The 18,171-nt window shown below is 47.9% G+C and overlaps 1 protein-coding gene across 10 annotated transcripts in view; it reads left to right on the top strand.

Moving 5' to 3' along the window:
• The window catches only part of SNX29 (sorting nexin 29), a 559,610-nt gene that overhangs the window by 470,637 nt on the left and 70,802 nt on the right, over window positions 1-18,171 (top strand). The gene's annotated exons all lie outside the window — the stretch shown is intronic.

The raw sequence follows: 18,171 nt of genomic DNA, 5'->3' as shown, positions 1-18,171 counted from the left end.
TCCCACTAACATTTGAGAACTGGGTATTGCGATCTTGGTTCATCTTTAGCAAGCCGGGGAAAAAACAGCTTTAATTTCTCAAGTTGTTGCCATTTTAGTTTTGTCCCCATTACCAGGTCTCTGGGGTCAGAGTCCTTCATGTATGGAGGAAGCCATCCATTTCCCCTTGACTTTCTCTGCAGCTCCATGGGCTGTGGACATTTTTAGAAGCCATGCAATTTAGCTTCTAAATTGCCAGAGGCCAAGGGGTTAAGCGTGTGGGCTGTGGCGTCTCACTGGCCGCAGTTCAGACCCCGTCCCTGGCACACACTGGCTGCGTGACCTCAGGCAAGCCTGTGACTCAGTTGTCTCAGCTGTCACATGGGGCGAGGGCGCTTACAGCACAGGCTCCCATGATGATCCAATGAGATGCTGCCAGTTAGCTGTTAGCACAACACCTCAAATGCTAGCTTGAAATAATAGGTCTACAGAGAATCCTCACTAATTTGGTTGCCATTCTTTTGTAATCTGTGATGACTCAGACATATGCATGCTGGGTTCTTCTTTCTTCCCTTCTCTCTCCTTCCTCTCCCTCTTCATTTATCTTACTGTTGTGGTGGTGGGTTTTTTTGTTGTTGTTATTTTTTAAATTGAGGTATAACATACCTCCAATCTTAAGTGTATAGCTTGATGGATTTTCACAAAATGAACACACCTATGCTAACAACACGGAGACCAAGAAATAGGCTGTTAGCTCAACTCCAGGCCTCCTCGTCACTCTCCCCACAGGGGTGGCCACTCTCCCGATTTGTAGTACCATAGATTCGTTTTGCTTGGTTTAGGACTTGACATCAATGGGATCATAGACTCTGTCCTCCTTTTTGTCTGGCTTTTTTCTCTCAGCATCACATCTGTAAGACTCATCTGTGCTCTTGCAAGGAGCAGTCATTTGTTTTTTAATTGCTGTGTAGTATTCCATTGTATGAGTAAGTCACATTGTATAAATTCCATTGAGAATATTCCATTGTATGAATATATCACAACGTTTTTTAAAATGAGGTTAGACCTCTTTTTTTTTTTTTTTTTAATTTATTTATGGCTGTGTTGGGTCTTCGTTTCTGTGCGAGGGCTTTCTCTAGTTGTGGCAAGCGGGGGTCACTCTTCATCGCGGTGCGCGGGCCTCTCACTGTCGCGGCCTCTCTTGTTGCGGAGCACAGGCTCCAGACGCGCAGGCTCAGTAATTGTGGCTCACGGGCCCAGTTGCTCCGTGGCATGTGGGATCGTCCCAGACCAGGGCTCGAACCCGCGTCCCCTGCATTGGCAGGCAGATTCTCAACCACTGCGCCACCAGGGAAGCCCCACAACGTTTTTTAATCTTTGACTGTTGGTGGATATTTGTGTGGCTTCCAGTCTGGCTCAGTTACACGTAGTGCTGTAATTAACATTCTTATATGTAGATGTCTTCTGGTGGAGATCAGCCCTGATTTCTGTGGGTCTATACTTAGGAATGGAATTGCTGGGTCAGAGGATGGGCATATGTTCCACTTCAGGAGATACTGCCAGAGAGTTTCCCAGAGTGGTGATATTTAGTTTGTTTATGATTTTCCTTACTCAAACAGTGTTGCAGTGAGCATCCTTCCATATCTCCTGGCACACGTGTTTTAGACTGATAGGTAATGTACCTGTGAGTGAGATTGCCGGCTCATAGGGCATGCTTGTCTTCAACCTCCCTAGCTGTTGCCAAATTGCGCTCCCAGGTGGTGGCACCAAGTGTTCCCTCCCAACCAGGTGGATGAGAATTCCCATTGTTTTCAACAACACTTGGCATCGTTACACTTGTAATTTATGTTTTGTCAACACAATGGGAACAAGATGGTACCTACCTTGTCATGGTTTTCACATATTTGCCTGATTACTGATAAGGTTGATGATCTGTTCATGATTTTTGGCCCTTCATATCTCCTCTTCCCTTTCTTGCCTGTTTATATCCTTTGGTCATTTTTCCACTGGAATTCTTGTATCTTCCTTATTGGTTTCTATGATCTTTTTATGTTTTCTGGATGCCACCCTTTGTGCATTCTTTTTTTTTCTTTTGGCTGTGCTGGGTCTTTGTTGCTGCATGTGGGCTTTCTCTAGTTGCAGCGAGTGGGGGCTACTCTTCGTTGTGGTACATGGGCTTCTCGTTGTGGTGGTTTCTCTTGTTGCGGAGCATGGGCTCTAGGCGCACGGGCTTCAGTAGTTGTGGCACGTGGGCTCAGTAGTTGCGGCACGTGGGCTCAGTAGTTGCAGCTCACTGGCTCTAGAGCACCGGCTCAGTAGTTGTGGCGCATGGGTTTAGTTGCCCTGCAGCATGTGGGATCTTCCCAGACCAGGGATCGAACCCCTGTCCCCTGCATTGGCAGGTGTATTCTTAACAACTGGACCACCAGGGAAGTCCCTTTGTGCATTATTTTAAAAAGATACAACTCTTGTCTTCATCTCCAAGAAGCCTCTCTCGCTCCCCTCACAGTAGAGCCCACCACCTCTTCTTCCTCCCTGTGCTTCCTGCATGCTTGGCACCCGTTTCCTTCACAGCCCCCATAATGCTTTAGTGCGTACACATGTTTACACGTCTGCTTCCTCACTGGTCCAGTTTCCCAGAGGAGCAACGACTTCTCATCAGACTCTATACAACACACCAAGACACTAGCATGAAGTCCGCTATCAGTAGAGGCTGGATCAGGTGTATGTGTGTGTGTGGAGGGGTGTGTCGTGTGTGTGTCTGTGTGTGGTTATTTGCACGAGGGAACATGACGCCCCAGGTTACATTCTTTAATGTGCACCCAGGGTCAACCCCTCCACAGCTCCTCTCCCTGAGATGGGGTCCAGAAAGCCTTGAGTGTCTGAGAAGTGTTGGACACAACTTCCTTTGCGTCTCTGGGGAGCTGGTCTTCTCTACTACTACGCTAAGGTTAGCCACCTCCTTGGAACTTTCTCGTCATTACTTTCTCAGCTCTTCTGCCTTCCGTGGGAAGCGAAGTTCTTTTTGTATTGAGTTTAGAAGCTTTTTTGCGTTAAGTGCCTGATCCTCATAGGCCCATGAAAAGGGAACTGTTTTGTATCATAAAGGCTTTGATGCTGGCTTTTAGCTCTCCCTCGTGACCTGGGCAGCCTTATTCCTAGCAGCGGGAGATAGACAAGCCCTCCTTCACATCAGCACCCATCTTACTAAGAACAGCAGCTATTCACTGAGCACTAACTCCATCCAGGCCTGGTGCCGAGGACTTGGCCTGCACACTTTCATCTAATCCTCTCAGTGTCCTGGTGGCCGAGGAACTGTTATCCCTGCCCCACCTCATGCCACTGTGCATGTCCCCCTCTTAGATCCTGAACCCTCAAGCTCTTCCATGCCTCAGGGCCTTTGCACATACAGTTCCTCTAGAATACTCCATCCCCCACCCTTCCTATGACTGGTCTTTTGCATCTGTCAGCCCTCAGCTTAAATTCTACCTCCTCAGGGAACCCTTTCCCAGCTACCCAGAATAAATGCTCTCCCTCCATTAGGGGCTTTGTCAGCCCAATGTTTTGGGGTTTTTTTTTCCCTTTGTAGCATCTGTACATTTTATAACTATAGTGATTTGTTTAAACATGGTGTGTGTGTGGAGGGGGGTGTGTGTGTGTGTGTGTGTGTGTGTGTGTGTGTTGGGGAGAAAGCCATTTAGGAATTTTAAGCAGAGGAAGAAAGATGGGGCATGTGCTCCCTGGGTCACCAGCCTGACTCTCTTCTCTCGCTTCTGGTCTCTGAAGGCTTTTGAACTTGTCATCCCTGGAAGTTCAGGGCAGACTCCTTGAAGAAGATAATTTTTCATGTAAGCTTTGAAGAATTAAGTAGAGAGGAAAGGGAAGGGCACTCAGTCAGGGGAAAGCGAAGGTACAGAAGCATGAAAAATTGATGGGTTCAGGCATGTGTTGGATCCTTTATGTCCTGGTGCTCCAGCCCCTCACCTGGACAGTGTAGGGATCCAGTGATGACTTCAGCCTTGGATGAAGTCCAGGTGAGCAAGAAGAACAGTAATATTAGGACCCTGGGCCATGTGCTTTCTCAACACCTTGGATCTGCCCCTTCGTGTTATCTCTGGAATCTCTGACTTTGGAGAACTGAAAAACAACCACTCAGGGGAGTAGAGCAGACTGGAAATAGCCAAGACCCTGAGAAGTCTAAGGGTTCTTGTCAGAGATGCCCTTAATGTAAAACAAATAAATGGAAAGCTTCGTTAATTTCCAGATAAACATTCCTTCACTCTTTCATTTCACAGATCTTTATTGCGTATCTATGGTACACCAAGTCTTACGGCTACTGAGGTGAATGAGATGTGTTTCTTGCCCTCAGGGAGCTCACAGTTTTGTAGGGCAATTGGTAGATCACCCCGTCCCCAGTAAGTGCTATGGGGAAGGTTAAATCCAGGGTTTTGTGGGCGCAAAGGGGAGAGTACATCATCTAGGATGCTTTTCCCTGCAAGTGATAGAAACCAAAATCAAACTATTTTTAGTTTAAAAAGAGGTCTCGTTGGCTTCTGTAACTGAGAAGTTGAGGTCTGACTTGAGGAATGGCTGGACTCGGGAGCTCAGTGACATCATCAGAGGTCAGTACTTTGGCCAGTCATTTTCTCTTTTGCTGTCTTGCTTCTAATCTGTCTGCCGATCTGTTTCTCTTGCTTCTTATCTGTCTGCCTATCTGTTTCTCTCTCCATCTGCTTTTTTTCTGAGTTGGCTGCATTTTCAGACAGGCTCCCCTCTCATGGCAAAGATAGTCACACACCTCTAGGCTTTCTCTATATGACTTTAACAGCTCAGGCAGAAAGAGTAAATCTCTTTTCAGTGTTCTGGTCTCAGCACTGATGCTCATTGGCCCAGTGAGTGCCACTGGGGACTCACTGAGTCCTGTGCCTATTCCAGGGTCAATAATAATGACTGTGATTGGCCAGGTCATGTGCTCAGCCTTGAGTCAAGGGGTGGAATCAATCCCATCCCAACCCCATGATCTGAGAGTGGGAAAAGGTTGATTTCCCAGGGGAAGATTATAGCACTGTCACCAGGAGAAAAGGGCATGGGTGGTGTGTGTAGGCAAAACAGCAAGGGGGGGACCAGCCTGGGGGAGAAGGGAAAGAGGGAGATCAGAGAAGTTTCAGAACAGAGCCTTGAAGGATGAACAGGATCCAGCTGTTGAATGAGGTGGGGAATTCCAGGCAAAGGAAACAGCACTTTGGAAGGCAGAGCTCGTGGAGCAGCTTGACTCCTCAGGCTTCTTGGGAAGCAGTGTGGAGGATGAGTAGCAGGGGACACTGGCCCAGAGGACTGCACAGAGGTCTACAGACTTATTGAGAGGAGCATCATGCATTCACTCATTCATTCAACAGCTCTTTCTTGAGCACCTACTATGTGCCAGCCACTGAGGCTAAACAGATAAGAGCCCTGCTTGCATAGGGCTTAACAATTCGGGGGGTGGGGAGAAGGGGATGAAGAGGGAAGACAGATGACATACACTTAAACAAACATACAGATAATTTCTGATGATCTCTGAATAACATACTCAGTAGAAGAGATTTAACACTAGAACTGTGCTGGAAAGGTTACCCGGGTCATAGGAGATATTAAATTATGAACTGAACAGTATGGAATTTCTTTGGCCTGCAACTAAAAAACAAAAACAAAGAAATAAATTTTTTTGCCCACTGCTGCCAACCAAAGTAAAATTACTCGGCTCCCTTTAAAAGACAAGGGTAAAAATAGAGAGGTAGTAGGTTTTCAGCTAGCAATGGACTATCATTGGGCTTGACCTGCTGCTGCTTGATGTTCAAAGCAGCTCAGTGCACTGGGTAATGGATCCATAGTTCGTTTTAGACAGGTGCATACATCTTTGGGGGAAGCTAGAAAAATGAGCCAGCCAGCCAGCCCTGGCATTCTGCTTCATCCTCATTTCCGCCTTTTATCCTCTCCCCTCGTCCTCTGTTCATTCTGGCCTCTTACAGTGGGGAATCCCCACGGAAAGTGCAGACTGGAGTTTCCCACAGGCATTCTTCAAACTAGAGCATCAAATAAGGAATGGTTTTGCTGTCTGGGGCCTTTCCCTCAGTAATACCATTAGTGTTCAGGCAGGTCTGGAGAGCTGTAAATCATGTCTTTCACCATTGCTTCGGGGACTGTTGCAGATGCCTCAAATGCATTGATTTTGGAAATAATTGGGCATAACTGTTTTCCCTTTTCCCTTAGTTTAGGCGTCACTGCCGTGCACCAGATGACCGATGGTGTGCCAATACAGCCGGTAACCAAGCAGGGCAAAAGACGGCTGCACCTGTTCAGATGCTCAAACAAAGTGGGAAGTTACTGCCTCCCAGCGATCGCCTAAGTCTGTGTTTAGTCCACTTTGCGTGGCACTGGTCAGCACCACGGAGAGTTCCACCGTGGTTGTCATTTGTCTGATGGTTTCCCACTCTGGATGTGTATGTGAATCCTTGGGTTTAAACAGATTCAGATGCTCAGACCACACTTCAGACCTACTGAATTAGAATCTCTAAGGGTGAAGCCCTAGAATCTGTATTTTTGAAAAATCCTTGGAAAGTGCTGACACAGCTGGTCTGCAGACCAGTGATGGGGGTGCCACTGGCCAGAGGCCCAGGAAGAGGAAATAAGTTGCTCGAGGTAACATGATGAGGTATTCAGAGAGCCAGGACTGGAACTTCTGACGAGTCCATTTCCCCTTTGGGGCTTCAGCAGGCTCACTCACTCTCAACCTTGTGTTTCTGTGCCAGGGTTTCCATCCAATATCTGGCTTGAGATTAACGATATCAAATAGGACCTCAAAAGATGGTTTCAAATTCTGTCTCATATCTATTTTTTCTAAAGATCTTGCCACTTAAAGTGTGTTTTTTGCACCACTGACATCACCTCACCTGAGAGCCTGTTAAAAATGTGGAAACCCAGCCCCCCCACCCCCAGGTCCAGTTGACTCAGAATCTGCATGTTTAACGGGCTTGCCAGGTGAGTTGATACACACCGAAGTTCGAGAAGCAGTGTTCCAGGGTTTCTGCTGTTCACTGTCTGACCTGGATGCTTCCAGCAGGGCTCTTCACCACTCTTTCCTGTTCCCCTCCAGGGGGAAGGTCGCTGCTCAAGCTGTCAGATGGGCTGGCTCTGAGCCACACCTGTCAGTGGGCAGAGTCACCGTGTGTTAAGCTGGTGCATCAGGTTGTACCTGTGTCCAGCCTCGACCTCCCAGGTTGAAACAGGAAGCTCCCTAGAAGCAGGCCGGCTCAGTCCCTTGCTGCTTTTTCCTTCTTCTTAGGTGATATTCACTCATATTCATTAAGTAATTGTGTTTAAGTCAGTAGGGAAAGACGTGGTCCCTGCCCTTGTGGAACTTTTAGTTTAGCAGAGGCAGACATTAACGAACAAACCTATAAAGAAAGATACTTTCAAGTGCTTTTAATGAGCTTTTATGTAGGAACAGTGCAGAGAGCTATAACAGAGAAGATCTGATTTAGTCAAGGGGTCCGGGTAGGAACATTTAAAGTGAAATAAAGGGGGCCGTGTAGCAGTTAGCTGGGAAACAACCCAGAAAGCCCACTCCAGGCAGAGGCAGCGGCAAACGCAGGCCTGCAGGCAGCTCTATCCTAGGGACTGGGTCAGAGTCTCTTCTCTTCTAAGCTCATTTGGCTTTTCCTCTCTTTGGGCTGGACAGATTCTAGTTCTTGGTGAAAACTTAGGGTCTCTGTTGTCTCCAGGCTCAGGACTGCCTGACCCGGGCTGAAAATGTGTTCCATATAGACACGCAAGGTTTGCAACCAAGGCCTCAAGCTCAAAATCAAGTCCGACTCAGCCTTTGGGCCTTTATCTCCCTTGGGTCTCTGGGGTGGTGGGAGTGAGAGGTGGTGGAGGAGAGCATGGGTCTGGGGTCCCCTGAGTTTGAACTTGAGTCTGAACCCTGATATACTGGTGTAAACCAGCATGTCACCTCGCTGTGCCTTGGTGTCCTCAAGTACTGGCATCTCCCTCCTGAGGTTGCTGCCAGGGTTAAGGGAGGTAACAGCACAGGCTTAGAACTTGCCTGGCCCACAGTGAGCTCAGAAACTGCTGGTGGTGGTTGGTACTAGGCCGTCTCCTGGGTCTCCTGGCCACACTGCCCTCTTAATGCCATTCCCCTATACCTCCCCACTCTCATCCCCTCCCCACAGTGGGCAGGGCACCATTCCCAGCCCCATTTTACAGAGGGGAAACTGGCTCAGAGTGGCCTGCTCGAGGGCTCAGCCTGATCTAGCCCAGGAGTTCTTATCCTAGTGTCTGAGGATAAAATCCAGGTGATCAGTGAACAAGGATCACACTTTATTTTCACTACTATCTCACTGACATGTGAACTTAGACCACAAGCTGTAACGGTGGTTGTGGTATCTGTGGCTTTGTCCCCAATAGAAATCAGTCATGTGTATTTCCCTATCACGTGACAGTTGCTGCAGATGGCTCACTATCCTAAAGCTCATCATCACTTTGAAGGCAGTGATTAGACCTGCCATTAGATCTTGTTATTAATGCCCCAGCAAAGAAACACTTGCACTGATTTATCACAATTGTGATAGCTGTGCCTAAAATATAAAAGCTGAGCTTTTCTGACTAATCCTATGTATCTTGTTTCGGGAATTTAAAAACACATTTCTGACAAAGGGATGGTGGGCTTCACCAAGGCCATTCAGAGAGCCCTGCCAGGGCCCCTCCCTCGCGTCCCCAGGGTCTCTCTCCACCACACCCTGTCGCTCCCGGCCCTGGCGGAGGGCTGCCACCCACCCTGCTGTTTCCAGCCGCCTTGCTCTTTCCAGGCTCTCCTCCCTATTCCTTCCCCACCAGGTTCCTTTTTTGTACAAGTAGGTGCTGGATAAATAATAGGGTGGGAAAACTTGTTGGAAATAGTACAGCTCATGTTTATTTTTAAGCAGCTGAGTTATAGAGCCCTGGTCTGGGTGCAGTCTAGGTGGGGAAGACGTCTTTGGCTAAAAAGAGGTGCTGTGAGGTTGATGAGGGCTGCTGTGAGCAAGAGACAGAGGATTTTTGGAGAAGCCTGGGCACCGGGAGGGTTGAGGGGTTGGGTGGGAAGCCCAGGGAAGGAGAGTTCTGTGACCTGAACAGCAAGCGGAGGATGTCAAGGGAGAGCCACAGCTTCAGTGAGGACCTGAGCAAAAACCGTCCCAGATTGGCAAAGGCGGGAGAGGAATTTGATTTATGTGATTGAAAGGAGCAGGAATGGATTGCAGCTTCAGACATAGCTGGTCCAGGGCTCGTAGGATCCCATCAGAACCTTGTCTCTCCCTCCCCCTTTCCCTCCTTCCCTCTCTCCTTTGCTTTCTCTGTGCTGGCTTCGTTCCCAGACAAGCTTTCTCCAAGATGGACCCTCTGGCAGCTCTAGGCTTATATCATCCCGACAGCAACCCCAGAAGAAAGAGTTTTCCAGTAGTTCCAGCAAAAATTCTGGAATTAGACTTCATTTATCTGCCTGGATGTTGTGCTCATTCTTTTTTTTTTTTTTTTTTAACAGCTTTAATCTACTTTTTTATCTACAGATTTGCCTACTCTGGAAATGTTATATAAATGGAGTCATATACTGTGTAGTCTTTTGTGACTTCACAGAAGCATGTTTTCAGGGTTCATCTGTGTTGTCATATGTATCAGCACTTCATTCCTTTTATTGCCAAGTACCGTTCCATTGTATGGATACAGCACGTTGTGTTTATCCATGCATCAGTTGATAGGCATTTGGGTTTCCACTTTTTGGCTATGATGAATAATTCTGCTATGGACCTTTGCGTCTAACTGTTTGTGTGGGCATATGTTTTCCTTTCTCTTTCGTTTCATTCTTTTGTTTCATTTCATTCCACCTAGGAGTGGAATTGCTGGGTCATATGGTGAGTCTTTGTGACACATTTTGAAGAACTGTCTGTTTTCCAGAATGGCTGCACCATTTTATATTCCCATCAGCAATGTATGAGGGTTCTAATTTCTCCACATTCTTACCAGCACTTATTATTATCTCCTTTTTTTTTTTTTTTTTTTTATCACCACCCTAGTGGGTGTGAAGTAGTATCACCTTGTGGTTTCAATTTGTGTTTCTCTAATGACTAATGATATTGATCATCTTTTCATGTCCTTATCTTCTTTGTATATCTTCTTTGGAGAAATATCTATTCACATCCTTTGCATTTTAAAATTGGGTTACTTGTCTTTTTATTGTTGAGTTGGCAATAGTTCTTTATGTATTTTAGATACAAGTCCCTTATCGGATAGATGACTCACAAATATATTCTTTCATTCTGAGTTGTCTTTTCACTTTCATGATGATATCCTTTGCAACACGGAAGTTCTTAATATTGATGAAATCCAATGTACTTATTCTTTCTTTTGTTCCTTATGCTTTTTGATGTCATATATAAGAAAGCTTTGCCTAAGCCCACAAAAATTTATTCCTGATTTCTTATAACAGTTTTACAGTTTTAGTGCTTTCATTTAGTTTTGTGATTTGTTTGGAGGTAATTCCTGTGTATGGTGTAAAGAAGAGGTCTAACTTCTTTCTTTTGCATGTGGATATCCAGTTGTCCCAGCACCATTTGTTGAAAAGATAGTTCTTTCCCCCATTAAGTTATCTTGTCATCCTTGTGGAAAATCAGCTGACTATAAATGTGAGAGCTTATTTCTGGACTTTCAGTTCTTTTCCATTGATCTAAATATCTGTCCTCATGGGAGTACCATACTGTCTTGATTACTGTAGCTTTCGTAGTAAGTTTTGGAATTGGGAGATCAGTCCTCCAGCTTTGTTCTTTTTTTTCAAGACAGTTTGACTCTTCTGGGTCCCTTAAATTTCCATATGAATTTTAGGATAAGCTTGTCAATTCTGTAAAAAAGGCAACTGGGATTTTGATAAGGGATTATGTTGAATCTGTAGATCAGTGTGAGGACTATTGTCATCTTTATAATATTAAGTCTTCCTTTTTATGAACATAAGATGTTTTTCATTTATTTAGGTCTTCTTTGATTTCATTCAACAATGTTTTGTAGTTGTTGGGATACAAGTTTTGTACTTCTTTTGTTTCTGTGCTTATCCTTCAGCCAATCTCTGTGGCCAGAGGGAATATTGCAGTAGCTGGATCTGTCTCATGTGCCTGCTTCTGCAGCTGGAGCTGGGAGGGCAGCCCTTCCCCAACTACATGAACTGAAAATGAGGAACAGGAGATCTTTGAAAGGATTATTATAGTCCTCTTAACAGAGGCTTGGAGGGGATGGTTGCTGGGCAGGCAAAAGTAAGAAAGAAGAAAAATTGGCTGTTATAAATTCTTACAATCACAGCCTCAGTAAAGGCATCTAAAGGGATACAGAGGCAATGGAGCCAGGATTTCAAAGGCCATTGTCCACTTGATTACCCCAGAAAAGAAGAGATGAAAAGAAATCACTGACATCTCCAGGATCTTAGGGTACAGCAGGGATTGTTTTTGGAATCTTATGTTCAGCAAAGACCTAAGACATCAAGGCTTCATCAAGGGCTTAAGACAAGGCCAGTTTAAGAGAATAGTAACAGAGAGTTAGCTGGGGAGGTGGGATCTCCTGCCTGGAAAACTTATACTAACCACACCTCCCTCCCAACCAATCCACCAAATCTAGTTGAAACCTGCTCATTCTTTGATCCCTTTCCTGGGGCTTGTCAACACAACACACTATCTTCCTTCTAATTATCACTCAGTTTTGCATTTATTTTTCTGATTAGAGCGTGAAGACCACGTCTTTTGTGCTTATCAGCCACTGGGGATAATTATCACACTGAACCCACAGGTTATTGTGAAAATTAAATGGTCCAACAAAGAAGATAATAATGATGGTAACAGGTAGCCCAGACTGAGTGCTTGCTTTGTGCCAGGTACCGCAACTACTACTATTATCCCTCTTTCAGAGATTATAAAACTGAAGTAACTTTTCCAAGGCCACAGATCTAGGGAGCAGTAGAGCTGGGCTTCAAACCCAGGTGGTCAGACCCCCCCCATCTCAGGTTCTTCACCACCAATTCGAAGCACTAACACAGGGCCTGGCACAGAGCTAGCCCTCAATACGGGTTGGCTGCTGTGTGTAGTCAGAGAAGGAGAATCTTTACTACTGTGCAGAGTTGCTGATATTGGTGCACTGGCCCCATTGTCCCAGGGCTGGACCCTCAGTGACCAGGGTAGCAAGGAGCCCTCTACCTCATGCCTTTCTCCGCACGTATTAGTTGGGGCAGAGCCAGCTGCTGTGGCAAATTTAAACCCCAGACTCTCAGTTTGTTCCTCGTTGATGTTGTTGTCCCACGTTTGTGGTCAGGAGTGGCTTGTGCCTGGGCCCAAGGTCTTTCCATCCTGAGCCTTCATTATGCCCTGGGGCGGGGCTCAGCAAACTTCTCCTGTAAAGAGCTTTGACAGTAAGTATTTTCGCCTTTGTAGACCCGATGGTCTGAGCAGCAGCTCCTCAGTCCTGTTGTTGTAGCATGAAAGCAGCTACAGACGGTGCAGAAACAACCGGTGGACTGTGTTCCAGGAAACTACCCACGGAAACAGGCAGCGGGCCGGAGTGGCCCACGAGCTCTACTTTGCCGACCCCTGGGGCCTTGGAACACTTCACCAGGGGTCGAGAAGGGAGGAGAGAGTGTGAAAAAGACACATACACTTGTGCCTCGGCCCAAGAGTGGAGCATTGCTTCTCCTTACGTTTGATTGGCAGGTGCTAGTCCCTCGGCCTCACGTAGATGCAAGAGGGGCTGGGGAGTGGAGCCTCTGTCTGGGTCACTGCTTTCCAGAAACAAGTCTCCCTCTTGGAGGAGGAGCATGCATTTGGGGGTCAGCCAGCTGGAGTCTCTACCCCATACCCCTGTGGCACCTCCCCATGCTGCAGTGAGTAAACTGGGAATGTCATGGACCCACAGTCTGAGATACATTTGCCTATTTATTAAGTAGACAGGCCAGGGTTGGACTTCTGGTTCCCATTGTTCAATGGATGTTTGACCTTGGACAAGTTCTTCACCTCAGTGCCTCAATTTCCCCATCTGTCAAATGGGTCTCATTATAGTGCCCACCACCCAGGATGTGAGGATTAAACAAGGTAATATATGAAAACTGTTTACCCTTGGGCCTGGCCCAGAGTGAGCTGTCAGTCCAGGGCAGCTGTTGTTGTCACCGCCATCACCATCTGCAATTCTTTAAACAGACACAAGGGGAGCTGCCACCCAAGACACTTCCAGGAACCCTTCAGGAACCTCCTTTGAAGACCCCTGAACTCCATGAGATCAGAAGGCCCTTTGATTCTCAGGGACTCTGAGTCTAGGAGTCTGGGTTAAATCTTGGCTGCCAGGCAGGTCTGTGCTTCAGTGGCCCCATCTGTGCAGTGGGGTTGGCAGCAGCTCTTCTGCCATCAGCAGGTCAGCTGAGGCTGGAGGGGAGAAGGGCGGAGCACATTTTGAAGGAGCGCTGAAGAGAAAGAGGAGGAGGGCAAAGTAATGGCCCCCAGGTCACTGCAGCACCCCCTGCAGGGAGATGTGGGAGAGGCACCAGCCCTGAGCCGCCCCCTCCCAGTACTGGTAGGGACCACTTCTGTTCACCGCCCCTTGGCCAGAACTGGTCCTGGGACCCCGCCTCACTGCAGAGGTTACTGAGAAATGGAACAGAGCGTACAGGTTTTTTGTGAGCACCAGCTTCCTGTGCTGTAGTCTTAGTCACCACTGGACCTCAGCTCCGGGCACAGTGCCTGGCATGTCGTGTTGGTGGAATAAATGCACGATGACAGCACCCACTCTCATTTTACAGATAAAGATGCTAAGACCTGGAGTCGGGACACGTCTTGACATGTGGTTCCTTGTTTGACTCTGACTTTATTTTTACTTTGCTTCGGAGAGGAAAACTCCAGAGACCTTGTCCAGGGTAAATCAAGTTCCCAAGTAAAACTTTAAAATAATCCCTTTATCCTCCCAACTTCATCTTATCCATTTGGTTTTATGATATTGTGATATAATAAGAAACACACATTTGCTCTTTGTCCCTGGTTCCTGGCAGGGAGCTCATAAAACCCTTGCAATCTCCTGAGTGATAGGGGTGAAAGGAGCATCTTTTGTTACAATATTTGGTCTGACACAAGAGCTTCTAAGACCCTTAGAAATCCTGGAGTGATAAGAGTGGGTTTTTTGTATGCTAATGAAGTGACTAGTGGCCGGAGCCCCAGGTAGCTTCAGGATGGGGTCTGGTCCCCTGAAGGACGAAGGCACAATGAAGGTTGGAACCTTTAGCCTCTGGGGAGGGAGAAGAGCTGGAGATTGAGTTATCACCAGTGGCCGGTCATTTAATCAATCACTGCTGTGTAATGGGATCTCCATAAAAATCCTAAACTCTGACGTTTGGAGAGCTTCTGAGTTGGTGAACCCATGGAGGTGCTGGGTGGGAGGTACACCCAGAGAGGGCATGGAAGCCCCATTCCCCCCCATCACCAATACCTTGCCCTATATGCATCTATTCCATTTGGCTGTTCTTGAGTTGTATCCTTTATAATAAACCAGTAATAGTATGTAAGCTGTTTCCCTGAGTTCTCTGATCCATTCTAGCAAATTGTCGAACCTGACAAGGGGGTCGTGGGAACCACTGATTTATAACCAGTTGGTTAGATGTCCCAGTGGCTCAGGCTTGCCCTTGGCCTCCGAAGCGAGGGCAGTCTCATGGGGCTGAGCCCTTAGCTTGTGAGATCCGATGCTAATTTCAGGTAGTGAGTGTCAGAATTCAGTTGAATCGTTGGACACCCAGTTGGTGTCCAGAAAGTTTGAGAATTGGTTGTTGGTGTGAAAAAAACCTCCACACATCTGGCGTCAGAAGCACTGTAGGTAAAACAGTGGAGGCTTGTGTTCAGCTCCGATGGCCCGAGCGGTGGGGCCCTGCCCTCTGCGTCCTCATCCCTCAGCGTCCACCGTGGCACTGGGCACACGGTAGAGGCTCAGTGAAAGTTTTTGAAATGGATGGATTTTTTTTTTTTTTAGATTTTTTTTGATGTAGACCGTTTTCAAAGTCTTTATTGAATTTGTGACAATACTGCTTCTGTTTTATGTTTTGGTTTTTTTGGCCGTGAGGCATGTAGGATCTTAGCTCCCCGACCAGGGATCGAACCCGCACCCCCTGCATTGGAAGGTGAAGTCTCAACCACTGCACCACCAGGGAAGTCCCTGGATGGATTTGTTGTAAACTTCCCCTGTGTAAACAAAGGAACAGTGTGGAACAGCAGAGTCGCTGGGCCTGGAAGTTGTCTGGACCTGGGTTAAAATTCTAGCTCTGAGCATTCTAGTGTGACCATGGACAAGTTAACTCATCTCTGGGAGTCTCAGTGCCCTTACCTGTAAAATGGAGAGACCACCACCTCCCTGAGAAATGTGTTCTGAGAGTTAAGAAAGATTCTGTATTCTGAATGTCTGGCCCCGGTGCGTGTGCTGGGTGTTCAGTCTCTAGGGGTACAAGCAAGGGTCGGAGTCCCGAGGAGCGGGCCGTCGTGTATAGTCCCAACCCTGCTCTGGAAGGTGGGCTGGGCCCCACCCCTTCCCAGGTGTCTGGGTTGTTTCTGTAGAAAGATGCTGGGCCCTTGGAAGCATGGAACCATCCCCACCCCGCCTCAGTAGCACAGCTTGGGGGGACTGATTTTGCAGAGATCTGTTTTTGAAGACCTAATGATTTTATTCTCTTGCTTCTGGACGGCCGGAGGACGTATGTTATGTCGTCTGCACCATCATATTCAAGCATGTGAATTAGCTGCCAACTGATCTGAGAACTGAGAGATTTCACCTAACAGTCCAGATTTGCAGGTTCCCTTAAAAAGCGGGGAGCGGCTCTGCAGGCCCCCGTCCCCGCGTCGCAGTGGTCTGCGGGAGCCCTCTGCTTCGCCAGCGTTGCTGTCGCTCTTGTGTCTCCCGCGTCAGGCCTCGGCCCTGGCCCTGCTTGCGCCCCTGGCCGCTGAAGTGTGGGTGTGTGGCTGGCAGGTGTTGGCCTCTGTCCGCTTGCTCTCGGGAGGGATGCAGCTGCCTCACCGCCCTCTCTTCCTTGGCTTTGACGCCTGCGTGTCCCTCGCAGCCGTGTCCCACGTGAGGGGCCTCCCCGGGGGGCGTGATGGCTGAGCAGAGCTGAGGAAGACGGGCTCTCGAGGCAGCTCCTGTCCTGGCACTGCTCCTCCTCCGCTGTGTGGTCCTGGCCACCGTGCTTAACTTCTCTGAGCCTCATCTATGAAACGCAGTTGCAGTCAGCAATGATATTCGTAAGCGTCTCCACTCAAGTCCTGGCATTCGACACGCACCGGCTGGTATTAACGTTTTGGCTCCATTTATGCCTCTCTTTGCCCAAACAGCCATATCAGCCTGTGGCATCAGCAGTTAAGGATTTATACTGATCGTAGAGGCTACACTTAAGACAGAGAGGGCCCCACATAATGCCGCTGCTGCTGCTGCTGTTAAAACCTTCTCTAAACCAGACCCTGTATGAGCATCACACTTTCAACGGGCTGTGAAAGGGTCCCGGGCATTGCGGGGGGACTCTCTTGTCGATAACGAGGAAGTGGCTGTGTGGGTGCCGTCTGTCTGCCCGGCGATCACTGTGTGGTCTGGAGCCAGCGCCGGCAAAACAATTGCATGGAGGAGAGAGAGGGGCCCCACGGAGCCCGCAGGAAGGACTGGACATAAAATACATGCGAGCACTCTGAATTGCTGGTTGGGCTTTTACAGCTCAGTCTCAGCCTCTGGAGTTGTTGGACTTGGAGCTTTTCAGAGCAGGGCACGTCTGAACCCAGGATCCCGCTGGGGTCTTTGGGTCCAATGGAGGGAGGTCCTGGCAGTAAACAGGTGCAGACAGGAAAATACCACATCTCTCCTTTTTGATTTTCCTCTTTGGACCTCACGTACAAAACAGCAAGTTCATGCTATTGCCCAGCTCCTGACACGTGGATCTCACTGTTCACTCTGAAACCTGAAGCCTCAAGTTCATCACCTCTTATCCCGTCAGCCTCCTGCTCTTCTCGCTGCCACAAGTAGCCGCTCCAGCGTGTTTGGCTCAAGCTATAAACTTGTGTGTTTCCTTCTAGAATATGTTGCATTATTCATGTTCTTAATTGATCTACATGGCATTGTGCTCGAGTCTTCATTCTTTCACTGTTTTCACCCAGCATCCGGTTTATGCTCTGCTCGTGGGGCCGCGTACGCCTGTGCTTTGCTTCCGTAACTGGTCAGTATGTTTTGGGGAGCGCACCCACCACTTGTCCTTTACTCCGGAGATGCCGCCAAGTGGCTCCTGATTCCTCCCCACTCAGACACAGCGCGGCAGGCAGTCTCCTTGTGTGTGACCCTTATGGTCCATGTGAGAATTTCTCTGGGATAGATACTCAGGCTGGAATTGCTGGGCCACGTAGTGTACCATATATATATTTTTTTAATTTTATTGAAGTATCATTGATTTACAGTGGGTCATGTAGTGTGCTATATTTACTTTGACCAAATACTGCCAGACTAAAGAATATGGTAGTTTTAAAGGCAGAGGAACCTGAATTGTGCCTGCTTCTAAAAAAGAAATCACGTGTGTTGAGTGTCTACTGTGTCCTGGGAACGCATTATCTCATTTGATCACACAGTAATCCTCTGGGACAGGCACTCTTAACATCTGTGTTGCACAGGTGGAGAAATTGAGGTCCAGAGAGGTGGAGTAACTTGCTCGGGGTCACCCAGCTAGACAGTCCCTGGGGCTGAGCCTGGCTCTGAGTGATTCTTGTGGACATACCATGCTGCTTTCCTAAAGAATCCCAGGTCCTAGGCCTGGCTTCCGTAAATTTGTAGAAAGCATTCTAAGTTAAGGAGCATCTAATTAGATCAGACGTCTGAAATTGGTGGCTTTGTGTGGCCTGCACTCTGTTTTGTTTGATCCACCTGGTCTTTAAATCTTTTATAATTTTCAGTATTTAAAAATCTGGGGGCTTCCTTGGTGGCGCAGTGGTTGAGAATCTGCCTGCCAGTGCAGGGCACAAGGGTTCGAGCCCTGGTCTGGGAGGATCCCACATGCCGCGGAGCGGCTGGGCCCGTGTGCCACAACTACTGAGCCTGCGCGTCTGGAGCCTGTGCTCCGCAACAAGAGAGGCCGCGATAGTGAGAGGCCCGCAC

This window comes from Balaenoptera acutorostrata, chromosome 15 (genome assembly GCF_949987535.1).
Source record: "Balaenoptera acutorostrata chromosome 15, mBalAcu1.1, whole genome shotgun sequence".
Lineage (NCBI taxonomy): Eukaryota > Metazoa > Chordata > Mammalia > Artiodactyla > Balaenopteridae > Balaenoptera > Balaenoptera acutorostrata.
Note: the sequence above shows the minus strand (reverse complement) of the source record. Positions and strands in the feature narration are given on the sequence as shown.